This window comes from Schistocerca piceifrons, chromosome X (assembly GCF_021461385.2).
Source record: "Schistocerca piceifrons isolate TAMUIC-IGC-003096 chromosome X, iqSchPice1.1, whole genome shotgun sequence".
NCBI classification, from domain to species: Eukaryota; Metazoa; Arthropoda; class Insecta; order Orthoptera; family Acrididae; genus Schistocerca; species Schistocerca piceifrons.
The window spans coordinates 483354568-483377318 of NC_060149.1; the positions used below are offsets into that span (position 1 = coordinate 483354568).

General features: G+C 43.6%; 1 protein-coding gene across 3 annotated transcripts in view; it reads right to left on the bottom strand.

Annotated features, from left to right (window-relative positions):
* Nucleotides 1–22751, bottom strand: part of LOC124721924 (carbohydrate sulfotransferase 5-like) — a 544973-nt gene that overhangs the window by 310161 nt on the left and 212061 nt on the right. The window contains exon 1 of one of the 3 annotated variants that reach the window (XM_047247079.1): nucleotides 1774–1943. The exons of 1 other annotated variant lie outside the window; for it this stretch is intronic. The gene's annotated coding sequence lies outside the window, so the exon portion shown is untranslated. Of the gene's footprint in view, nucleotides 1–1773; nucleotides 1944–22751 lie in introns of those variants that run through there. One more of the 3 variants, XM_047247080.1, reaches the window with a different exon arrangement.

Here is a 22751-nt window from a genome sequence, read left to right on the forward strand (position 1 = left end):
TATTTTTTTTGTTATGGTTTTAGGGCGCAAAACTGCTACGATCATTAGCGCCCGGTCTGTGACTTAGGAAAAGGTAAAAAAACGAAACTGGAAACCAGCAGCAATGGGAACGAAACTTAAAAAATTATAGAAACTAAAAACAGAAGGAAAGCTTAAGAAACCACTATAAACGGGGGGTTGGTTGTCCCAAAAAAGAGCTTCAAATGACTGACGTCATCTCACTGGCACTAATAAACTCGAGAACGCGATCGGCTGAGCGCGTGTCATCTGCTAAAATGGAAGATATATCAGGCGACAGCTGTAGACGGGCGCTTAACGGAGTAAAATAGGGGCACTCAAGTAAAAGGTGTCTTACCGTCCACAGCTGAGAGCAGCGGGGACAGAGTGGGGGTGGATCGCCACTTAAAAGATGTCGATGGCTAAAAAGACAGTGTCCTATCCGGAGTCTAGTTAAAATTACCTCCTCCCGACGACGCGTTCGGGAGGAAGAGGTCCAAGCACAGGGAAGAGCTTTCACGTCCCGCAATTTATTATTGGGGAATGTCGATCAATGTGCGTGCCATAAAAGAGAAACACGACGACATAAAACACCCCGTAGATCGGCGAAGGGAATCATGCGAATAGCTGGCTGAAGAAGAGAGACTGCAGCCTTTGCCGCTATATCAGCCGCCTCATTTCCACAGATACCAACGTGTCCTGGGATCCAGAGGACGCCCCCCAAGTGAATTCTAATGAATGGTAACTACGGTGCACATTATTATAATAGCCGATGCAACGAAAAACTGAAGGAAATTGTTTACCAAGGAGGACAGCTGAATATTTCAGCTAATCCAGAACAGACGTTTAAATTAGCTGGTTCCACAAATTTTGAAACAGGAGCCAGTAGCATTTGTGAGTTAGGTTCAATGACAGCAGTTAGTCAGAAAATGAAAACGAACATTGCTACTGCCCGCACAAACCAAACTAACACTCGGCGCGGTGGGTGATGGGAGCGATAGGAAATGAGAAATAACATCAGCCGCCTCGCCGAGTGTCAACATGGTTTGCGCGTACAGTACCAACCAGTTAAATGTTCGAAATACTGCCAGAAATTAAAAACTACTGTCAGGAAATGAGTCAAGACATTAAATGGAGACGTCAAGAAATTGAAAAAAAAATGCAAGACTGTTACAGTAAACTGTGGATTGGAACTGGTAGTGTCTGATTGTAAATCACCAACAAATTTAATCGAAAGCACGATGATGCACGTTAGTAGCACCAATGCACTCTGGTGGCCGTTCTACCTGTCACAGTGAACTGAAACTCTAGTCATTTACATACCAGTCGATGGTGTGCACATGTACGAAGTTACATTGACAGCCGGCCATGTCTTCTGTGAGCTTCACTTTTTCTGTCAGGAAGTGTAGTTATATGATGAAATATCTATGAACGAGAATCTCACTCTTCAAAATTAGTCTCTAGCAGTGCTACGTCCTCCAGCTACTCCTGTACCCAACCAGGCAGGCAGAAACGCATACAGTGCGTTTGTACTGAAATTAATGTTATAGTAGAGATCATAAACATCCCAAACTGCACTGTCACGAGTTTAATATACACGATAAAGTTCAAGATAGTACAAACTGATACGTACAGTGCACTTCACATGCGAATGTGTTTGATGTAGTTAGTATTCAAGAGCCAGCAGATAGAAATATTATGCTACAATGAACACAAACTATAATTTAAAAAGTGTTGCCATAAAGAGTTACGTAAAAGATCATAACGTTTTCTTACTATGACCGCTTCTAACATACAGCACTCTGAAGGCTACACTGGCACGACGTGTTGGCAGGCAAGCGCTGGTAGCCTTTCGGAATTGTCCTCGTATGCTAACGTATCTTTACACTCCCTCCCGCACTACAGGCAGAAGCAAGTAAAGCAAAGTCTCTGAACGTTGCTCCTCTCGTGTCTGCTTACCAACTGCCAAGGGCGTCGGCACACGCATGCTTATTCTGTGGACCTCACGCGTCGCTCTTCCCCACACTGCACGAGGTCTGGCTGTATAATAGCAGAGTGTACCTCAGTTCTGCAATTCCTTTCAGGATTCAAAACAATGTTAGGGAGGTGTGGTAACAATACAATACTCTAAAGAACACAGGACTTAAGCAACAAGATATCGCCTGACGCTGCTTATGGACCCAGTAAATATGCTAGTGCAGTACAAAGACTTATCTCATGTATGCCAAACAGCAGATTGTGTATGAAACTGCCAACTTCTCCAAACGATTTACAACAGTGGAGGTCACTGCAGGTCCGATGTGAACAACCCACAACTTGTTTTCTATGATTATTGGACAAAAACGCAGGTCTGCAGGGTACTAAAATGGCTATCCAGGCAACGCTTCGAGTTTGGCACATAGCTGTATTTTGACCATTTCAATGTATACGGTAGTCACCTTTTAAGTTTTTACAGAAGATATATTTGTAGCGCTGCTGAGGTTTAACGACACAGCAATACCAAAATTAAAATTTGTAGTTTTCTTAAACAAAAAATGGCAGTTCATAAATTGGCCGAATAGTTTGTTTATAGTGAGCGTGTTGTAAAAAACTGTAAATTTCACTTGAAAGTTGCCGTTGATGACTTTTTTTACGATTTTCGCAAAGGCCAAATTCAATAAAAATGCAGCGAATCGCTTTGTTCTACTTTTGATAGCCAATCACCTTCAGAAAAATCTGTTTAGCACTGGATAGCAGAACTTCGTGGTGGCTGTGCATCCGTCAGCGATAAATTTCGTGAAGGTCGACTCTTCAGGGCCACATAGTGTATGAGAGGGAGAATCGCGCGTGCATCAACGCGCTCTTGGTTTAAGGGCTCTCCTATTCGACTGTCATGATTTATTTAAAACCCACGTCTGCACTTCGTGCCACCACCGTAAAGCTTATATTTTTCTTGTTGATGTTTATTTCTTCAGAAAGAAAAAGCGTGGGTCTTTGACACAGGATTCTTGGGCTGTGATTGGGCCGGCACCTGTTTTTGTAAAATCTCCGTAAAGATTATATTTTTCTTGTTGATGTTTATTTCTTCAGAAAGAAAAAGCGTGGGTCTCTGACACTGGATCCGTGGGCTGAGATTAGGCCGGCACCTGTTTTTGTAAAATTTGTAATTTGTACTTGTGCTCTGAAATGTTCTGATATGGATCTTCCTTACTTGTAATATTTCTTGACCTTTCGTGGTTCCTGGTGTAGTCACGTGGGTCTTATTTCAACTTGTAAGTTTTATATGCGTGTACATTGAGTATTTTCCAGATTGTAAAGTTTTAAATAAGCTTCTACTATCTTCAAACTATACAGTATAAAAATAATGAAATTGTAAGGTAGTTCCCCACAACGTCCACGTTGGCTACGAAAAGGGCGGTAAAGCAAGGGCATGCTTCAGGGCAATAAAGCAGCAGTATTGATAATAACAGCACCACATGAAACGCCCAAAATAGCTGCAAGGGTTCGCGTTACTTTCAGATCGATGCCAATTTCGCTGGCAAGTAAACGCTAGGATGCTTCATAGGATTTTCCAGCCCGGTCGCCGGCCGGTGTGGCCGTGCGGCTCTAGGCGCTTCAGTCTGGAACGGCGTAACCGCTACGGTCGCAGGTTCGAATCCTGCCTCGGGCATGGATGTGTGTGATGTCGTTAGGTTAGTTAGGTTTAACTAGTTCTCAGTTCTAGGGGACTGATGACCACAGATGTTAAGTCCCATAGTGCTCAGAGCCATTTGAACCATTTGAACCAGCCCCGTCTGATACAATGCGGGGGGGTGGGGGGTGGGGGGGAGGGAGGGGGGGGGGGGGGAAGGAGAGGGAGGAATGTTGAATTATGAAACCATATCCTAGCTGCGAGTCAAATGTGGCTGTGCCGCTCAAGTCTCCATGCATTCCGTGGACTGGAGGAACTAGTCGTGACCAGGGGATGTTGTCGAAACAGGTGTAAAATGTTCAAATGTGTGTGAAATCTTATGGGACTTAACTGTTAAGGTCATCAGTCCCTAAGCTTACACACTACTTAAGCTAAATTATCCTAAGGAAAAACACACACACACACACACACACACACACACACACACACACACACACACACACACACACCCATGCCCGAGGGAGGACTCGATCCTCCACCGGGACCAGCCGCACAGTTCATGACTGCAGGGCCGAGACCGCTCGGCTAATCCCGCGCGGCAAACAGGTGTAGCGAAGGCACGTGCACAGTGTCTTCGGTCTGATAACAAGGGTTGTTACTCGTCAAGATGATGTTCCACGGTACCACCTTCAAGTTAAATGTTTATTCTAAAATGCTGTAATAAATGCATCAATCAGTCCGGAAGTAAAATAAATAAATAAAGTCTTCAAAAATGATAAATAACAGATACTTCCACAGTATCAAGTCTGATACCAGCAATGAAGAGCTGCCAAGAGGTTTGCGACATGCTTCACAATTTCAGTTTCCTCGAAGTATGTTCCAAATGTTCATCTACTATATTTATGACCTTTCAGACAGCATTAATACTAATTTCAGACTTTTCGTATATATTGTTATTTGTAATTAAGTATTCACTGAGCAAGCTGGACAGATATTCATTCAGGTCCTGATAATATTTCACAGTGATACATAGATTGACAACTTGCTTTTAAATGTTCATACATGTAACACTGTACACTTCATTAAACCATAAAACGTCGTATCCTGTGGCTACAATACTCAAGAGTCACAAATGGAGTTAGTCCATGCATACAAATACGTAGGTATAATAATACTCGTATGTAAGAACATGAAATGGAACAGTCGCATTATCACAGTCGTAGGTAAAGCAGGTGGCAGACTGACCCTCCTTGATACAATTCTAGTGGAATGAGGTCAGCCTACAAAGGAGATTACTCACACAACACTAGTGACAGTGAACCACGTTGTATAAAATTGTTCAAATTTTGGACCGGTACTGAATAGGACTAAAATGGGATGCTCAGAGTGCACAGAGAAGGGCAGCTCAAATGCTCACATGTTTGTTTGACCCATCGGAGCTCATTATGGAGATGCTGAAAAAACTAAAGTAGCAGACACTTGAAGAAAGACGCAAAATATGCCGAATAAGCTTACTGACAGTGCTTCAGGAACACGATGAATCTAGGAATATACTGCAACCCCCTGCATATCACTCCAGTAGGGATCGCGCTCACAGGCGTTTAAACAGTCATCCTTTCCGCGCTCCAGACGTGAATGGAGCGGGAAGAAACGCTGAGACGTGGTACAAGGAGAAATATCCCCTGCCATCCACTTCACGGTGGTTTGCAGAATACGGATGCAGATGTAGAAAATCAATTGTAATTCCAAAAACATGGATTATTTACGCAACACGATTGAAGAGTATCGTCTTGAGACATAGGCATCCTTAGCCGTATTAAAGACTGCAGTATTGTATATTCCATTTGTCCCTGTCGTCATCTCGTGCTCTAGTGGCTAACGTTGACGCCTCTGGGGCCCGGGTTCCGTTCTCGGGCGGGTCGGGGATTTTCTCTGCCCGGAGACTTGGTGTTTGTGTTGTCCTCACCATTTCATCATCATTCGGGAAAGGGCGAGACTGGACAGTGTACAGATTGGGAATTTGTAAGGGGCGCTGATAACCACTCTGTTGAGCGCCGCGCAAAACCAAATGTCATCATCACCCATTTGTTCATGATGGATTCCTGACATTTTAACCGAATCTAAAATACAGGATCGTGTCAATCGGTGTAAGGAATGGTTCAAAAAATCCGTACACAATTTCGTAAGAAGAGATGAAACATGGGTATATTCATAAGAGCCAGAAACTTAAGAGTTTCGACAAAAATATAAAAACACAGCGAGAAATGCATGTTTCAACATAAATGCATGTGCTAGCCAAACCTTCTGGTTGTGCTGTTGTATTTGACCACGGAAGGAACCCGTTAAATATCCGCAATACGCTGTAAGTGACATTCGTGGTCATAACAGTGTTATTTGTAGTTGTGAGTTCATTTCGACGGAGCTAAATGAATTCATAACATAGCAAATTGTTGGTGCACGTATGGTGGGTGCTTTCCAAACGAAAGCAGCCAAAATATTTGATATTTAAAGGGCATCGGTTCGGAGATTTATATCGCATAACAGGGAAAGTGGAGAAACTTCTCCCACTAAGTCACAGCGCGGACGGAAGTGTGTGTTAAGCGACCGGTCACTGAAGAGAATTGTGATGAAAAGCAACAGGACGACAGCTGCAAAAGTCACTGTAGACCCGAATGTCAAACTCGCGAACCCTGTCAGCACCAAAACAACACGAAGGGAGTTCCAGAGTCAGGGAACTGGAGGGCAAACTGGAATTCCAGAACCATTCATCAGTGATGCAAGTGCCCGTAACAGGAAAATGTCGTGCCCAAGTCATCAAACCTGGACTTTGGAACAATGGAATAATGTCATTTGATCGGATGAGTCTTCTTGCACACCGTTTACAACTTCTGGGCGAGTTTATGCCACAAGAGTGAAACATGGCGGGGGTTCAGTGATGACTTGAGCAGTCATTTCGTGGTATTCCATGTGCCCCATGTTTCATATGCATGGTCACATTGCTGCGAAGGATCATGTGACCATTTTGGCTGATCAGGTCCATCCAATGGTACAATCTTTATCTTCCAATGGTTGTTCTGTGTTCCAAGAGAACAGGGCCCCAGTTCACACAGCTCATATCGTCGAGGTCTGTTTTTCAGAGCACGAGAATGAACTATAGCATCTTCCCTGGCCACCACAGACACCAGATCTCAATATTACTGAGTCTCTGTGGTGCGTGATCACTATCCACATCCATCATCATTACCGGGTCTTGCCGCAGTTTCGCAGGAAGAATGATGTAAGAATTATTTGAAAATTACACAAGACTTGTATCCATTCTGAGATCACTAGAAGCTCTTTTGAACGTCACCGGTTTTTCTACATCGTAGTAGGCATGGCAATTGTTTGTTTGTGGTGTTTCCACATTCTTGTCCACCCTCTGTAATTACCAATTAACTGTTTCATTGTCCCAAGAGGCAATGAAACAAGTGGTTCGCTCACAAAGCACAAAATGGTACATTGTTTCTTTGGTTACACTGCATACGTGGTATGCATTACTTTACAAGATCGAACAATAGTTAATATTGAATGGTATACTATTTGTTTGGTACAAGTCATCGGTGGGATTAGGGAATATCCGAAAACATTGTATCATTCTTCAGCATGGCAATGCCAGCTCTCACACAGCACGCCGAGCAGCTGATTGTCTAACTAAGAAAAGCGTAGAGTTAAAGTCTCTGTGCCTATTTTCACCTGTTTTATTGCATAACGACTTAGTTTTGTTCCATTATGTGAAACAAAATATGCGTGGGTAGATAATTTATCACAGCTAAAAGCTGTAGACCTTTTCTAAATCATGTTTTGTGGTACCAACATATGATTGGAATTTTTTTCCACAACAGGTTCGCACGCACTGCAAGCAATAAGACGATTTGTATCAAAGAATCTTTCCTTCATTGTTTTCGTAAAAAAATCTTAAAATTCAGCCTATGTTTATGACAGAAATCGGCTGTTGTATGTGCATAGACGAGTTTTAAAAATTTTATTTGCAAGTGACAGTACTTGTTTCAGACGTTCAGTTAACACCAGAAAAGAAATTATGTTTTGCAAGTAAGAAAGACGAAAGGACTTTTTCATGTGAAGCAAAAGGCTTTAATGGTCTTGTGAACAGACGAATCGAGTTAAATAAAAGTAATCAACTCAGTAAAACCGCCAAGAAAGGCTACTCATTCGGCATCTGATAGTGTACTGCTATCGTTGAAGTGATTTCGCCCAGACGCCGGAATTTGTCAGTTTTTTTTTATGGTAGCCTTCTCTTATCAGTGATGTGGAGATATGTGAGGAACGGCATTCCACGTTAAAATATGTGTGCCCTTTCGGAACACCCCTCATGAGGGACTCCCAGTCAATCATTTCATACGAATTTACTTTTACCCGAAACATACTGGGAGCAGCCGATTTACAGTCGCCATCCCGCTTTACATTTCCTCCATATTTAGCGAACCACGCCCACAGTTCCTGCAGACAAACCCACGGAATTCCTTTTTTCATTATACAGTAAGAGGTGGTTAATATAGGTGTCTTTAAGTTTCTCACCGACAGTCCAACACTGAAATTTGCCAAGGGAAATTTGTATGTCGTCGAACTGAGTAGGTTAACCTAGTGATCTGTACAGATCAGTTTGGTGGCGTTGGAAAAAGACCAAGAATTGAGAATAATAATTTTTTATATCTCAGAGTGACCTAAGTTAAATGATAACTGTATCAATTATAGTTATTACCATTTACGTATTTTTGAATTTTTTGCCCTTTCCTTTGGCTCTATAAACAGCTCCTCGATCCATTAGTTTTGTTCTCGTTGTTGTTCTTACCTTCACGAAACTTCATCATCCTTTCACTAGGGGTCTATCGTCTTTCTACTGTCAACATGTTTCTGAGTTCCATATTCCTTTGTGTCTTGTGTAGACGTGAACTTCTCAGTCGATCTTCTGCGCTGCGTGCATGTGGTCTGTTTAGATGCCAGAGGGTGAATAATGACTTTCGTGAGATCCTGTTGGGTGTGGGGTACCCATCGTACCGCGGTTTGTCAGGTCCTGGTAGCGGTGCGGAAGATGTTCTTCATCAGTCTTGAGATTTCGTTTCGTGCTAAACCTCTATAAGATTTCAGACATCTTTTTCATGGAATGGAATTGTATTTTTCATTCAGGCAATACAGTACTCCAGAGATTTTACGCATTCAAATACCGCCATGGATTTTGCATCAATATTTTCCTCAATATCTGTCGTTCCATTTTCCCCATGGTGGTTAATGACCTTTTCTTAACTGTATAGGGTGCTTCTGGGAAATCTGTTATTACTGATAGTAATACCATTATTATTATTGATATTAATATTACAATGATAATACGGTAGCAACGGTAACTACAGTTACGATTTTCTATTTCCACTGAGATTTATTTGAAATTGGTATGTCTGTCATCGCTACGCACATAACCACAGAGCAGCCTTCAGTTGGTATAGAAAGGAAGGGGAAATAAATCGGCAGTGCCTGTTGAAGTAATTATCCTAATATACTACGGAAGTGATTCCGAGAACCATGTTGTTGTTGTTGTGGTCTTCAGTCCTGAGACTGGTTTGATGCAGCTCTCCATGCTACTCTATCCTGTGCAAGCTTTTTCATCTCCCAGTACCTACTGCAACCTACATCCTTCTGGATTTGCTTAGTGTATTCATCTCTTGGTCTCCCTCTACGATTTTTACCCTCCACGCTGCCCTCCAATACTAAATTGGTGATCCCTTGATGCCTCAGAACATGTCCTACCAACCGATCCCTTCTTCTGGTCACGTTGTGCCACAAACTTCTCTTCTCCCCAATCCTATTCAATACTTCCTCATTAGTTATGTGATCTACCCATCTAATCTTCAGCATTCTTCTGTACCACCACATTTCGAAAGCTTCTATTCTCTTCTTGTCCAAACTATTTATCGTCCATGTTTCACTTCCATACATGGCTACACTCCATACGAATACTTTCAGAAATGACTTCCTGACACTTAAATCAATACTGGATGTTAACAAATTTCTCTTCTTCAGAAACGCTTTCCTTGCCATTGCCAGCCTACATTTTATATCCTCTCTACTTCGACCATCATCAGTTATTTTGTTCCCCAAATAGCAAAACTCCTTTACTACTTTAAGTGCCTCATTTCCTAATCTAATTCCCTCAGCATCACCCGACTTAATTAGACTACATTCCATTATCCTTGTTTTGCTTTTGTTGATGTTCATCTTATATCCTCCTTTCAAGACACTGTCCATTCCATTCAACTGCTCTTCCAAGTCCTTTGCTGTCTCTGACAGAATTACAATGTCATCGGCGAACCTCAAAGTTTTTATTTCTTCTCCATGAATTTTAATACCTACTCCAAATTTTTCTTTTGTTTCCTTTACTGCTTGCTCAATATACAGATTGAACAACATCGGGGAGAGGCTACAACCTTGTCTTATTCCCTTCCCAACCACTGCTTCCCTTTCATGTCCCTCGACTCTTATAACCGCCATCTGGTTTCTGTACAAATTGTAAATAGCCTTTCGCTCCCTGTATTTTACCCCTGCCACCTTTAGAATTTGAAAGAGAGTATTCCAGTCAACATTGTCAAAAGCTTTCTCTAAGTCTACGAATGCTAGAAACGTAGGTTTGCCTTTCCTTAATCTTTCTTCTAAGATAAGTCGTAAGGTCAGTATCGCCTCACGTGTTCCAGTGTTTCTACGGAATCCGAACTGATCTTCCCCGATGTTGGCTTCTACTAGTTTTTCCATTCGTCTGTAAAGAATTCGTGTTAGTATTTTGCAGCTGTGACTTATTAAGCTGATAGTTCGGTAATTTTCACATCTGTCAACACCTGCTTTCTTTGGGATTGGAATTATTATCTTCTTCTTGAAGTCTGAGGGTATTTCGCCTGTTTCATACGTCTTGCTCACCAGATGGTAGAGTTTTGTCAGGACTGGCTCTCCCACGGCCGTCAGTAGTTCCAATGGAATATTGTCTACTCCGGGGGCCTTGTTTCGACTCAGGTCTTTCAGTGCTCTGTCAAACTCTTCACGCAGTATCATATCTCCCATTTCATCTTCATCTACATCCTCTTCCATTTCCATAATATTGTCCTCAAGTACATTGCCCTTGTATAGACCCTCTATATACTCCTTCCACCTTTCTGCTTTCCCTTCTTTGCTTAGAACTGGGTTTCCATCTGAGCTCTTGATATTCATACAAGTCGTTCTCTTATCTCCAAAGGTCTCTTTAATTTTCCTGCAGGCGGTATCTATCTTACCCCTAGTGAGATAGGCCTCTACATCCTTACATTTGTCCTCTAGCCATCCCTGCTTAGCCATTTTGCACTTCCTGTCGATCTCATTTTTGAGACGTTTGTATTCCTTTTTGCCTGTTTCACTTACTGCATTTTTATATTTTCTCCTTTCATCAATTAAATTCAATATTTCTTCTGTTACCCAAGGATTTCTACTAGCCCTCGTCTTTTTACCTACTTGATCCTCTGCTGCCTTCACTACTTCATCCCTCAAAGCTACCCATTCTTCTTCTACTGTATTTATTTCCCCCATTCCTGTCAATTGCTCCCTTATGCTCTCCCCGAATCTCTGTACAACCTCTGGTTCTTTTAGTTTATCCAGGTCCCATCTCCTTAAATTCCCACCTTTTTGCAGTTTCTTCAGTTTTAATCTACAGGTCATATATAGATTGTGGTCAGAGTCCACATCTGCCCCTGGAAATGTCTTACAATTTAAAACCTGGTTCCTAAATCTCTGTCTTACCATTATATAATCTACCTGATACCTTTTAGTATCTCCAGGGTTCTTCCATGTATACAACCTTCTTTCATGATTCTTAAACCAAGTGTTAGTTATGATTATGTTGTGCTCTGTGCAAAATTCTACCAGGCGGCTTCCTCTTTCATTTCTGTCCCCCAATCCATATTCACCTACTATGTTTCCTTCTCTCCCTTTTCCTACACTCGAATTCCAGTCACCCATGACTATTAAATTTTCGTCTCCCTTCACAATCTGAATCATTTCTTTTATTTCATCATACATTTCTTCAGTTTCTTCGTCATCTGCAGAGCTAGTTGGCATATAAACTTGTACTACTGTAGTAGGTGTGGGCTTCGTATCTATCTTGGCCACAATAATGCGTTCACTATGCTGTTTGTAGTAGCTTACCCGCATTCCTATTTTCCTATTCATTATTAAACCTACTCCTGCATTACCCCTATTTGATTTTGTGTTTATAACCCTGTATTCACCCGGCCAGAAGTCTTGTCCCTCCTGCCACCGAACTTCACTAATTCCCACTATATTTAACTTTAACCTATCCAATTCCCTTTTTAAATTTTCTAACCTACCTGCCCGATTAAGGGATCTGACATTCCACGCTCCGATCCGTAGAACGCCAGTTTTCTTTCTCCTGATAACGACATCCTCTTGAGTAGTCCCCGCCCGGAGATCCGAATGGGGGACTATTTTACCTCCGGAATATTTTACCTCCGGAATATTTTACCCAAGAGGACGCCATCATCATGTAATCATACAGTAAAGCTGCATGTCCTCGGGAAAAATTACGGCTGTAGTTTCCCCTTGCTTTCAGCCGTTCGCAGTACCAGCACAGCAAGGCCGTTTTGGTTATTGTTACAAGGCCAGATCAGTCAATCAGCCAGACTGTTGCCCTTGCAACTACTGAAAAGGCTGCTGCCCCTCTTCAGGAACCACACGTTTGTCTGGCCTCTCAACAGATACCCCTCCGTTGTGGTTGCACCTACGGTACGGCTATCTGTATCGCTGAGGCACGCAAGCCTCCCCACCAACGGCAAGGTCCATGGTTCATGGGGGGGGGGGGGGGGGGGCATGGGAAATCTAAATTACCGTGGCAGGACAGGAATTTGAACTAGTTTCCCTCTTACAACATTTAAGTGCCTTAATTACAGTCCATTTCACGCGAAATGATTGTATTCGCTACAGCTGGGACCTTCTCAGTCTGTATAAGAATTAGAAACGGACTCAGTCGTTCATTTGTTAAGAAATCAGCCCTGCAATCCGAGTGTTTAATGCAAACCATGCAAAACCTAAATCCAAATATTTGAAATTGTGGTTTACACGTATAAGAGTTCGTTCTCTTAATTACACGCCATTTCATTCGTCATCAGTAGTTACTTCTTTGCTATGATGGACTGCGTTTGGGAATTAGTGGATTATAGAAGTGCGTTACAAAACAGGCTAGTCAGTCAGCAGCCACATATTTGCTGCACGTTTTGGGCTCCCTTCAAAGAAAATGTTACCTAGGGTCAAGATGTTTTCTGTATTACACTGCTGGCCACCGTAAATGCAACACCCTGAAGTAAGCATCCGAATCAAGTGAAATTTACACCATGGGTTTGCAGCGATGAGATATGCAACTGATTAGAATTTCAGCGCAGACGCACATCACGCGCGCCTGTGGCGCCACCTCATAGCGCCATTTAAGGCTTGGCGATTTCGACGTGTGTACGTTCGGCACGTGTGTTTACCTTGTGGTTGTTTCACAAGACGATCAGTTATGCCTCGTAGACAACAGCGAACATCGTTTGATCAAGTATCCGAGTTCGACAGAGGAAGGATAGTGGCTTACCGAGATTGTGGATTATCATACAGAGAAATCGCTAGTCGTGTTGGACGAAACCAAACAACTGTAATGCGGATATGTGACCGTTGGATGCAGGAGGGTACGACGGACCGACGTGGTCGATCGCATTCACCTCGGTGCACCACTGCACGTGCTGATAGGCAAATTGTGCGCATGGCAGTGACGGATCGCTCAGTGACATCCCGAACCATAGCACAGCACATTGCGTCTGTAACGCATCATCCAGTGTCTGCGCGTACCATTCGACGCCGTTTACAGCAGAGTGGTCTGTCCGTAAGACGTCCATTGCTTCGTCTACCATTGACGCAGAACCACAGACGTCTCCGTCGCCAATGGTGTGATGACAGACGGATGTGGACGGCAGAATGGAATGACGTTCTCTTTACTGACGAGGCACGCTTCTGTCTGCAGCACCACGATGGTCGGATTCGAGTGTGGAGACACCGTGGAGAGAGGATGCTGGACAGCTGCATTGTGCACCGCCACACTGGTCTTGCACCGGGTATTATGGTATGGGGCGGTATTGGATATTACTCTCGCACGCCTCTAGTACGCATTGCCGGTACTTTAAATAGCCGGCGCTACATATCCGAGGTGCTGGAGCCAGTTGTCCTTCCTTACCTTCAGGGCTCGGCCACAGCCGTATTTCAACAGGATAATGCGCGACCACACGTGGCACGCATTGTCCAAAGGTTCTTCGTCAATAACCAGATTGAAGTGCTTCCCTGACCGGCTCGCTCTCCGGATCTTTCGCCGATAGAAAACATGTGGTCCATGGTTGCTCAACGAGTGACCCAGATTACATCCCCAGCTGCCACACCAGATGATCTTTGGCAACGTGTGGAAGCTGCTTGGGCTGCTGTACCCCAGGAACACATCCAACGTCTCTTTGACTCAATGCCGATACGTGTGGCAGCGGTGATCTCCAACAATGGCGGCTACTCTGGCTACTGATTCTGGCAGGAACCACATGTCACAGACGTCTGTAAACGTAATCATTTGATACTTGGTCAACATGTTATCTACAAAATAAATTTTGTTGTGCTACCTCTTGTCTTTCTTGGTGTTGCATTTACGGTGGCCAGCAGTGTATGTTGATAAATGAACGATGTTGTGCAGTTTTAGGATAACTTGTAGCAATTAGAGCTAAAGGTTTTCTAAACATATATGTTCACGTACAAGGTATAGTTATTGGAAGAAAGGAAGGAACACAACGGTTTAACGTCCCGTCGACGACGCGGTCATTATAGCCGGACTGAGGAAGGATGGGGTATTAAATCGGTGGTGCAAAAGTTCAGTTTCAGAAAGAGTCTGATATTTTCACAGGTGTTCGAAAGACGCAGCGCAAGTGCTCGCGGATTCGACACATATTCACGAAGACTGGGACCCAAATTTCTATTCCACCAAATCACCATTCCGGTACTGGTCTTAAGCTATTTAGGGACATCACAGAAACATATATGTAGATCATCGGACAGGAAATTGAACCATCGTCTTTCGAAATACGACCCTAGAGTCTCACCACAGCGCCACCTTGATCGGTTACAATGCTTGGAGGAGAAGCACCTTCCCAGTTTAGCCAACAATATGCAAAGCAGACAGAAGTTATTTAGTTTAAGAACATTCCACATGTACATGAAATATCAAGGGAATGCAATTGAACACGTAAATCCGGACAGAGAACTGAAGATGATAATCACTATCATCTGTAATTCGTTTTCTCGCTTTTATCACTACGCCACATCACTCGATAAACATTTATTATCTACGTTATTAAACTATTCGGAAACAGGATAGCACCTAAGTGTTCAGTCTCAGAAAATGTCAGGTATTTTCACAGGTGATCAAAAGAGGTAGTGCAGGAGTTCGCAGATTCGACACATATTCGCGAAAACCGGGACCCAAATTCCTGTTTCACCCTCAGGAATTACCTGTCACAGGTATATTCTAATTCACTTCAGAAAATAGTGAGGTTTCTCCACGCTGCCTAGCCATTAGCCGGACGAATGCCACGCCCCCTGATCTGAGATGCCACAGGCGCCATGGGTCACGTGGAAAAGTGACCGCCCGCCTGCAGTTGTGCCTACTTTATACGGAATGGTAGACGAGTTCTTGCTGAGTTGTTGTATCGGTCCAGTCTAGATGTCTAGTATCGACAGAGTATAGTCGCAAATTTCTTTACGAAAGTAATACTTCAGGACTGGCCTCAAGACTTATGTTTATGTCTTCACTCTGAACAGTTGAAGTGTTTGACTTATCACTGCTTTGTCAAGGACATGGTTTTGGAATCCTTCAAGGAGTCACTGTACTGAAGCTAAGTATAATACAATTCGGAAAAAATAGTACACCTAGAAAGCCGACGTTGATTTTGATCCGGTGACAGCGTATGCCACCTGAGGGATAATGGATGTACTGAAAATGGTTTCAACGTCGTCCGCCCACAGATAGCGTAGTGGCATTACCTACCACAGCGCTGCCTGTGTCTACCCTTTAATGGGGAATGCTCACGGACAGAAAGTTCAGTGTGATACGAACGTATGAAGCAAGCAGTCAACCAGGCTACGGGGACGCACTCGTGCTTCCTACAGCCAACTGAGCGAGTTTGAAAGGGGTCCAATTGCGGCCTTCCGAGTGGCGGGATGGTCGTCTCTGAGAACTGCCACACAAGTTGGACGTCCTACGTCAGTTGCGCAAAGATTCTGGTATCTGTGGTTAGGTGAACATTCTCAAACCGTTGACGACGTTCTGGACGTCCACGGAGCGCAGACGAGCCCCCTCCCCACCCCACCCCCCCCCACCCCCACCCCCGCCGCTACGATCATCGTATTGTAAGAGCACCAGATAGTACAGCTACCACAGTGTAGATAAGAGAGCTTGTGAGCCCATTCGTGTCAACACAAACTATTGCGAAGCTGTTATTAGCAGAGGGACTATGACACGCACACCTCTAGCCCGTCTTCCACTCACGCCACAGCATCGACGTTCACGGCTCGACTAGAAGATGGAATGGCGCGCTGTGGTCTTCAGCTATGAAAGCAGGTTCTGCCTGCACGCAAATGATGGTCGTTTGCTCGCACGACACAGACCTGGTGGGCTATGTCTCGTAGAGGGCATTCGTCCAACACACTGGCCCCACTCCAGGCCTTATAGGTTGTAGGGCGATGAGCTGCAACTCTCGTTCACCTTTGATGTTTCTGGAGGGGACAGTAACCGGTTTTGCCGTCCTTGCAAAAGGAATGTGCCGTGTTGTTCCAACAGAATGAAGCTCGCCCACACACTGCCCGTGAAACTCAACGTGCTCCGAAAGATGTGCAGCAACTTCCCTGGCCATCTGTACGATCGACTGAATGCCAGATTCAGAGCCTCTATGTCTCCCGTGGAGGATACATCAAGCACTAATATGAGTGTTTCCGCATGGGTCGATACCTGGTACCCCAGAACCCCTTGTGCTATTGATCTGTAAATGTAATCATTTCGCATACTCCACACAACAGAGTGTACTCATTTTTTCCAGCAGTTTATATTAATTTCTCAGAGCTTACGTTGTTTCACTCCTTTTTCCGCCTCAGAACCCACACACTGTCCTGACAGGAAACGAGTACTTTTGGCAACGAGATCACTTGGCTTCTTCACTGCCGGGTTGAATGTCACCTGTTAGCGTTGCAGGCGCGTGACGCGCTAAGGAAAATACATAGTATAATTAAACCGGAGACGAATGGGGAATTTTTCCAGCAAAGATACGGGTCGCAGATTGGGAAATCCATAAGCGACTTTGACAAGAGGCAGATTGTTATGGATCGGCGACTGAGAACGATTATCTCAGAAATGGTGAAGCTAGTCGACTAATCGCTCGATACTGTCGTGAGCATATCTAGAAAGTAGATGGAGCAAAGTGAAGCAACGAGTAGGCGACTAAGTCTTGGACGCCCACGCCTCGTCACACAACTAAGAGTTCTGGGGCATGCCCGTTCCGTAAAGCAGAATAGGCGCCGATCTTTGGCAGATCTAATGACAAGAGTAGGTACAAGTGTTTTGGTGCACACCATTCAGCGCACATTGCTGAAAGTGGGGCTCCGCTGCAAATGACCTCTTCCTGTCCCAATAATTACCCAAAGACATGGTCAGTTGCGACTGTAGTGGGCAAGGGCTCATCGACGTTGGACCGTGGGACAGTGAAAAGGTGTCGCCTGGTCATATGAATCACATTTCTTGCTACACCTGGTCGATGGTCGTATCCAAATGTGTCGTCATCCAGACGAGCGGCTGCTCGAAACATGCACCGCGTCATGGACGCAGCCTCGTGGGGTCAGCTCGGCTCAGGTTTAATAAGACATATGGTAGTAATCGAAGGCACAGTGACAGCTTTGGACTAAGTGAACATTATTTCGGATCACAAGCATCCCACTATGCTTCATATCTTACACAATGGCGATGGCGTCTTCCAGCACAATAACTATGCGCATCACAAGGCCAGAATCATGCTTCAGTGGTTTGAGGAGTACGATAATAAACTCATCTTAACGTCTTAGCCAGGAAAATTGCTTAATCTGAACCCGATGGAATATATCTTGTGCACTATCGAGCGCCAGTTTCGCGCCCACAAACCACCAGATTATAAGTTAAAGGAATTGCGTGGCCTATGCATAGATATCTTATGCCACATACCACAGGATTATGGAATCCATGCAGTGCAGAATCGCTGCTGTGTTGAGTCTCAAAAGTGGACCAACACACTATTAAACAGGTAATCTAATTAATTTGGCTCATCGGTGAACTTTAAACAATCCACAATTAATTTCGTGATGCATTCTTGTGTAACTGAGCTCGGTTAATTACTAAAATTAAACATAAGATATGTGATAAGAACGCTGGTATGTAGGTATGGTAGATGGCTGTTTGATGAAGATCAAGAATCAATAGTAATGCATTCAAAGAGATGAGAGCTACTGACATGCTTTCGAACAACAATCGGCAGTATCCGATTGTAACATTATTCGTTAATTTCTGGAGTCTGTCATATCGCTTGGAGAACGATGATGAATACTTTAAGGAATCTGGGTATTTATCCAGTATTTGGGCCATTATGAGAGGCCTGACACCTGATATTGAACAAAATCGGAGACAATCCTAACTAGTCGGTATAGTCTAAACGAAAGTATGTCAGAAAAATTGAAGGAATTTAAAAAGAGCTCGTTTGGATAATAGGGATATTTAGAGAAGGTGGACTATGCAACAGTTCTATTGTCTCGTATAACCCGGGGTGGTGCAGTGGTTAGCCCACTGGACTCGCATTTGGGAGGACGACGGTTCAAACCCGCGTCCGGCCATCCAGATTTGGGTATTCCGTGCCTTTGTTAAATACTTGTACATTAAGGCGAGTTCTGGGCTGGTTTCCTTGAAAAGGACGCGGCCGATGTCCTCCCCTACCCTTTCCGAAACAAAGTTTACGTTTAGCTGCTATTGTCCTTATCAATTCCTTATCTTCAATATGCACCGTCTAGCACTGCGTTTCTCTACATTTCGTACCAGCTGGCTTTTCTCATCTCGGAAAGCCTTAGATGTCACGATGACAGTTCTGAAGAAATTTCGGCAGTGTGTCCTGTCTGGTCTAAGGTACATTTCGTCAATATCGACCTTGATACTGCTTTTCACTATCGAATTAAGGACGTTACTAATTAACTTATTCATTTATATTACTCCAGGGGCAACGGTTGCGCATTTGTCCGCGAACTTCTACGTCTAGGGGTTTCAGTCGTGTTGCACAAATCATATTTTTATAGTCTAGCCGAAAAATTTTGTGCAAGATTTCTTCCTGTTTTCGATACAGGTCAGCGAGGTAACATGTTGCGAATGCATGCAACGACACCGAGTTGGTGGCAGCTTCCTAATGGTGAATTTTAACATTTCTTGCAAATTATTTCTTTGTGCTTATCATATATAGTCTGGAATTTTGTCTTATTTTTCCTTCCTCTTTATTATGTTAGTCCTATAGGTCTACTCCATTTTACTGCGCCTGTACACCAACGTATTTCAGTTTATTTCCGCAATTTTTGTTGTATATTTGGCGTATATTTGAACTAACATTTCTTGCTTTGTTCTGCTACTTCTGCTAGCACAATAAGTATCTATTTTGCAATTACAAAAATTCTCTGGCATTACGACCAATCCATCCTTTATTGCTCGGCAGTCAATTAATAATACGCACATCTTTGTCCCATAACTTTGTGGTTGGAATATGGCACTTGATTCTAATATCTTATGCCACTCCGATGAAACACTTCAGCAAAGAACTGGCCACCCGAATGCTGACAGTCTATCTCATTGTGGAATTTCTGTTTTGATCACAAATGGGCACGCTGAAGCGTCCTTGTATTTTACAATTGGACTTCGCATTGTTTCAGAATTGAAGTTAATGTTAATCAATAACATATATGTGCCAGTTCTGCAAGAATGTTAAACATCACACCACAGTCGATGCCAACTACTACTACTGCTATTACTATTATTATTCTTATTATTACTTCTGGTGTAGTATAACAAGGCAGTCCCTGTAAATTAACCAATTAGTCATCAGGCGTCGAGCAATATTTCGTGTCATCAGCAATTTACAACATGTCACAATATAATTTCAACGTAAATTTGTCGCTCTGTGGGAAACACAGTTAATGAAACATGTCTTGTGAACAGTAACAATGCGATAAGCATTCTGTTACAGAATGAGAAATTTCATTTACGTCCTCATTATATATATGTGAAGGCTACATAATTTCTGGCGGGGAGGCGTATTTACACCTCAGGATATTCTCTACAAAACTTACACAAGATGTATTTTAAACCATACCAGAAAAGCAGAATACTAAATTTTTCGTAGTGTTATCTATTCTCTGGTTACAGTGTGGCGGCGGCCCATAAAGACAAAGTCTGCAGTTGAGCGACGAACCACTGGTTTCTTTTTCGTTCAGACCGCAAAGCGAGGCACGTGCTCAACTATCCACGGAATTACCAATTATCAGGGTCGGCTGCGGCGTCTCCGCTTCCGCGCGGGCGCTGCGCTTCGCTGTAATCTGATTTCCGGCTCTCAACGCCCACCGACCAAGAATTCCCCAGTTAGAGTTCGATCCACCGCTAGCGCGACACCCCGCTCAAGATGCGGTTATCGTCTCCTGGTTAGGACTTGCAAGGCTGCTCTCCGTTTGAAAATTTAGTTCCCTCCTTTCGTAATTTGTAGAACATTGAGCCGATGGAAAACTGCGAGAACCAGCGTCGGCTTTGCCGAAACTAAACGACGATCACTGCTACGCATAGTATAGCACACACCAGTAAGATGGTATAGTTTAAAATAATTAGTTTCCGAGTTTTCAAATTCGTGAATAACTCCTACTATCTCAGTTCCAATACTGTTTGAACAGCTTCATTAATAACCTTGCGCAGCACACTGCCTAATAATTTGGATAACATACTACCACTAGCAGTGTGTTGAGCGACGCAAGTCATGCACGTTTTACTGTGCGTTCACTAGCGAACTCAATGAACATTGTACTGATCAGTGGTGCCAATTTCTTGCATCCACGCTCGCCTGAATTAAGCCCATTATAATTCTTAATGTGGTGTTACATCAAACTGGTGATTTGCAGAACGTCTGTCGAAAGAAGCCTCTCTCTACACTCGAGCTGAGGAAATACGTGAGTGTACATACCACCTCAAATATAATCGAACACGTTCAGACCACATTATAATAGCGAACTGAAATCTATACACAAGTGGAAGAAGGGCGCTTCAACGATTTGTTTGATGTTTTTCTAACCACGCGTACAATGTAGGAAATAGCAAGTGTATCAAACAGTGGTTCAACTGATATACGAGTAAGTACTATGTACATTAACCTAATAAGTAGAAAAGTAAGCATTTCTGGACCCGTATTGATATAAGTTTTTCGTCTTATTTTTACACGAGGAATCCGATTTCTAAACTTTGCTCGCAATTTTTTTTTTTTTAAACCTCATACTGGTGCGGTGATGGTTTTTAACTGTTGCTGAGCCATCCCTATCTAAAGGACCAAATCTTCTGTTACTGATAATTTTTATGTTACAAAGTGACCAATCTAAGCCTCTCTGGCATGGAAATATTCTCAACCTGCGAACAGGACGAGAAATCCGCAACCAGGACCGTCAAAGAAACAAGTTTAGCATCTCCATTCAGCTCCAAACAGAAAATTACAATTGTTTCTTGGAACGATGCTGCAAAACGCTAACTGAACTTCCGTCCTGAGTGCGAGAAGCTGTCTTTACCAATTCAGCCAGTCGCCTGCTTGAACCGAGGACCACCTCTGAACTATACGACAACCGTCACTCCTGCCAACAGTAACAACGTTTTGCAGCCAACTGTATCAACTGCGTTCAATACCCGCCGGCAGAGCCTCCTTCACAGCAGATAATTTCCATGAGTGGTCCGCCTGACGTTGGATTTCCCGAAGACCAGCAAACCCGCCACCTGCGCTTGTACGGACTTTCCAGAGACATCAGGCATATTCCCAATATTACAGGCGTCTCGTACTGACTCAAACGTATTCTCATCTACGTGGAAGACCTCAAACCTGTAATGCATAAAGTGACATCCGAGAGACCAATAGCCACTTTTGCCTTCCGTCCAGAGACTCGAGACCTCACAGCTGTTCTACATTCACCCTCACGTGAGCGTGAACCGACAAGATGAGGCGTCTGCGACATCAGGATTCTAGATGACGCCAGACCAACCGGAGATGGCACCGTTTTCGTTGCAGTTACCTCAACGCGACAGCACCCCAGGGCAGTAGCCTGAAATTTGCAGACCGTGGCCAACAGCGCTTCCAACTATTTCGGAACAATGTCCAATTCCTCCTGCTTCCGTACACAACAAGTGCAAGCCATATCCATATTTACTTAAGTTTCTTCTGAATTTCGTGAAACGCGGCGTTTCTCGTAAACTTTCGTTTCAAAGTTGATCAGCATTAAATACTTCACTAGCTAAAGTTGATTTACAAGTACAAACTTGCAGAATACGACTACAGCATATCCTATTTAGCGCTCGACGATAGTGGGATACGTAATAGCTAATTTTGCTCTGTGATTTCATACTCTGATGTATCTGGAACAACACCAAAATCGGAAACAGCTAGTATCTTAACAAAAGCACGCCGTGTTGACTCCCACTTTCCGCAACGCCTTTGTACAGAAAATTCTGAAAGATAAACCTGGATTGATACAGCAATAACAATGCAGTGCAACCCTAAGAAATTCCATTTTCGTATGAACCATTCCACTTACAATACAGTCTTACATTAAGTACGTGACACCGTGAAGTTGTATGACATCTTGCGGCTGCATCATACCTCTGCGCAGCAATTATTTTATGTAGGATGTGTGTGTGTGTGTGTGTGTGCGCGCGCGCGCGGGGCGGGGGTCCTCCTGCCACGTAGTGTCGCTGTCGCTTTTTGTA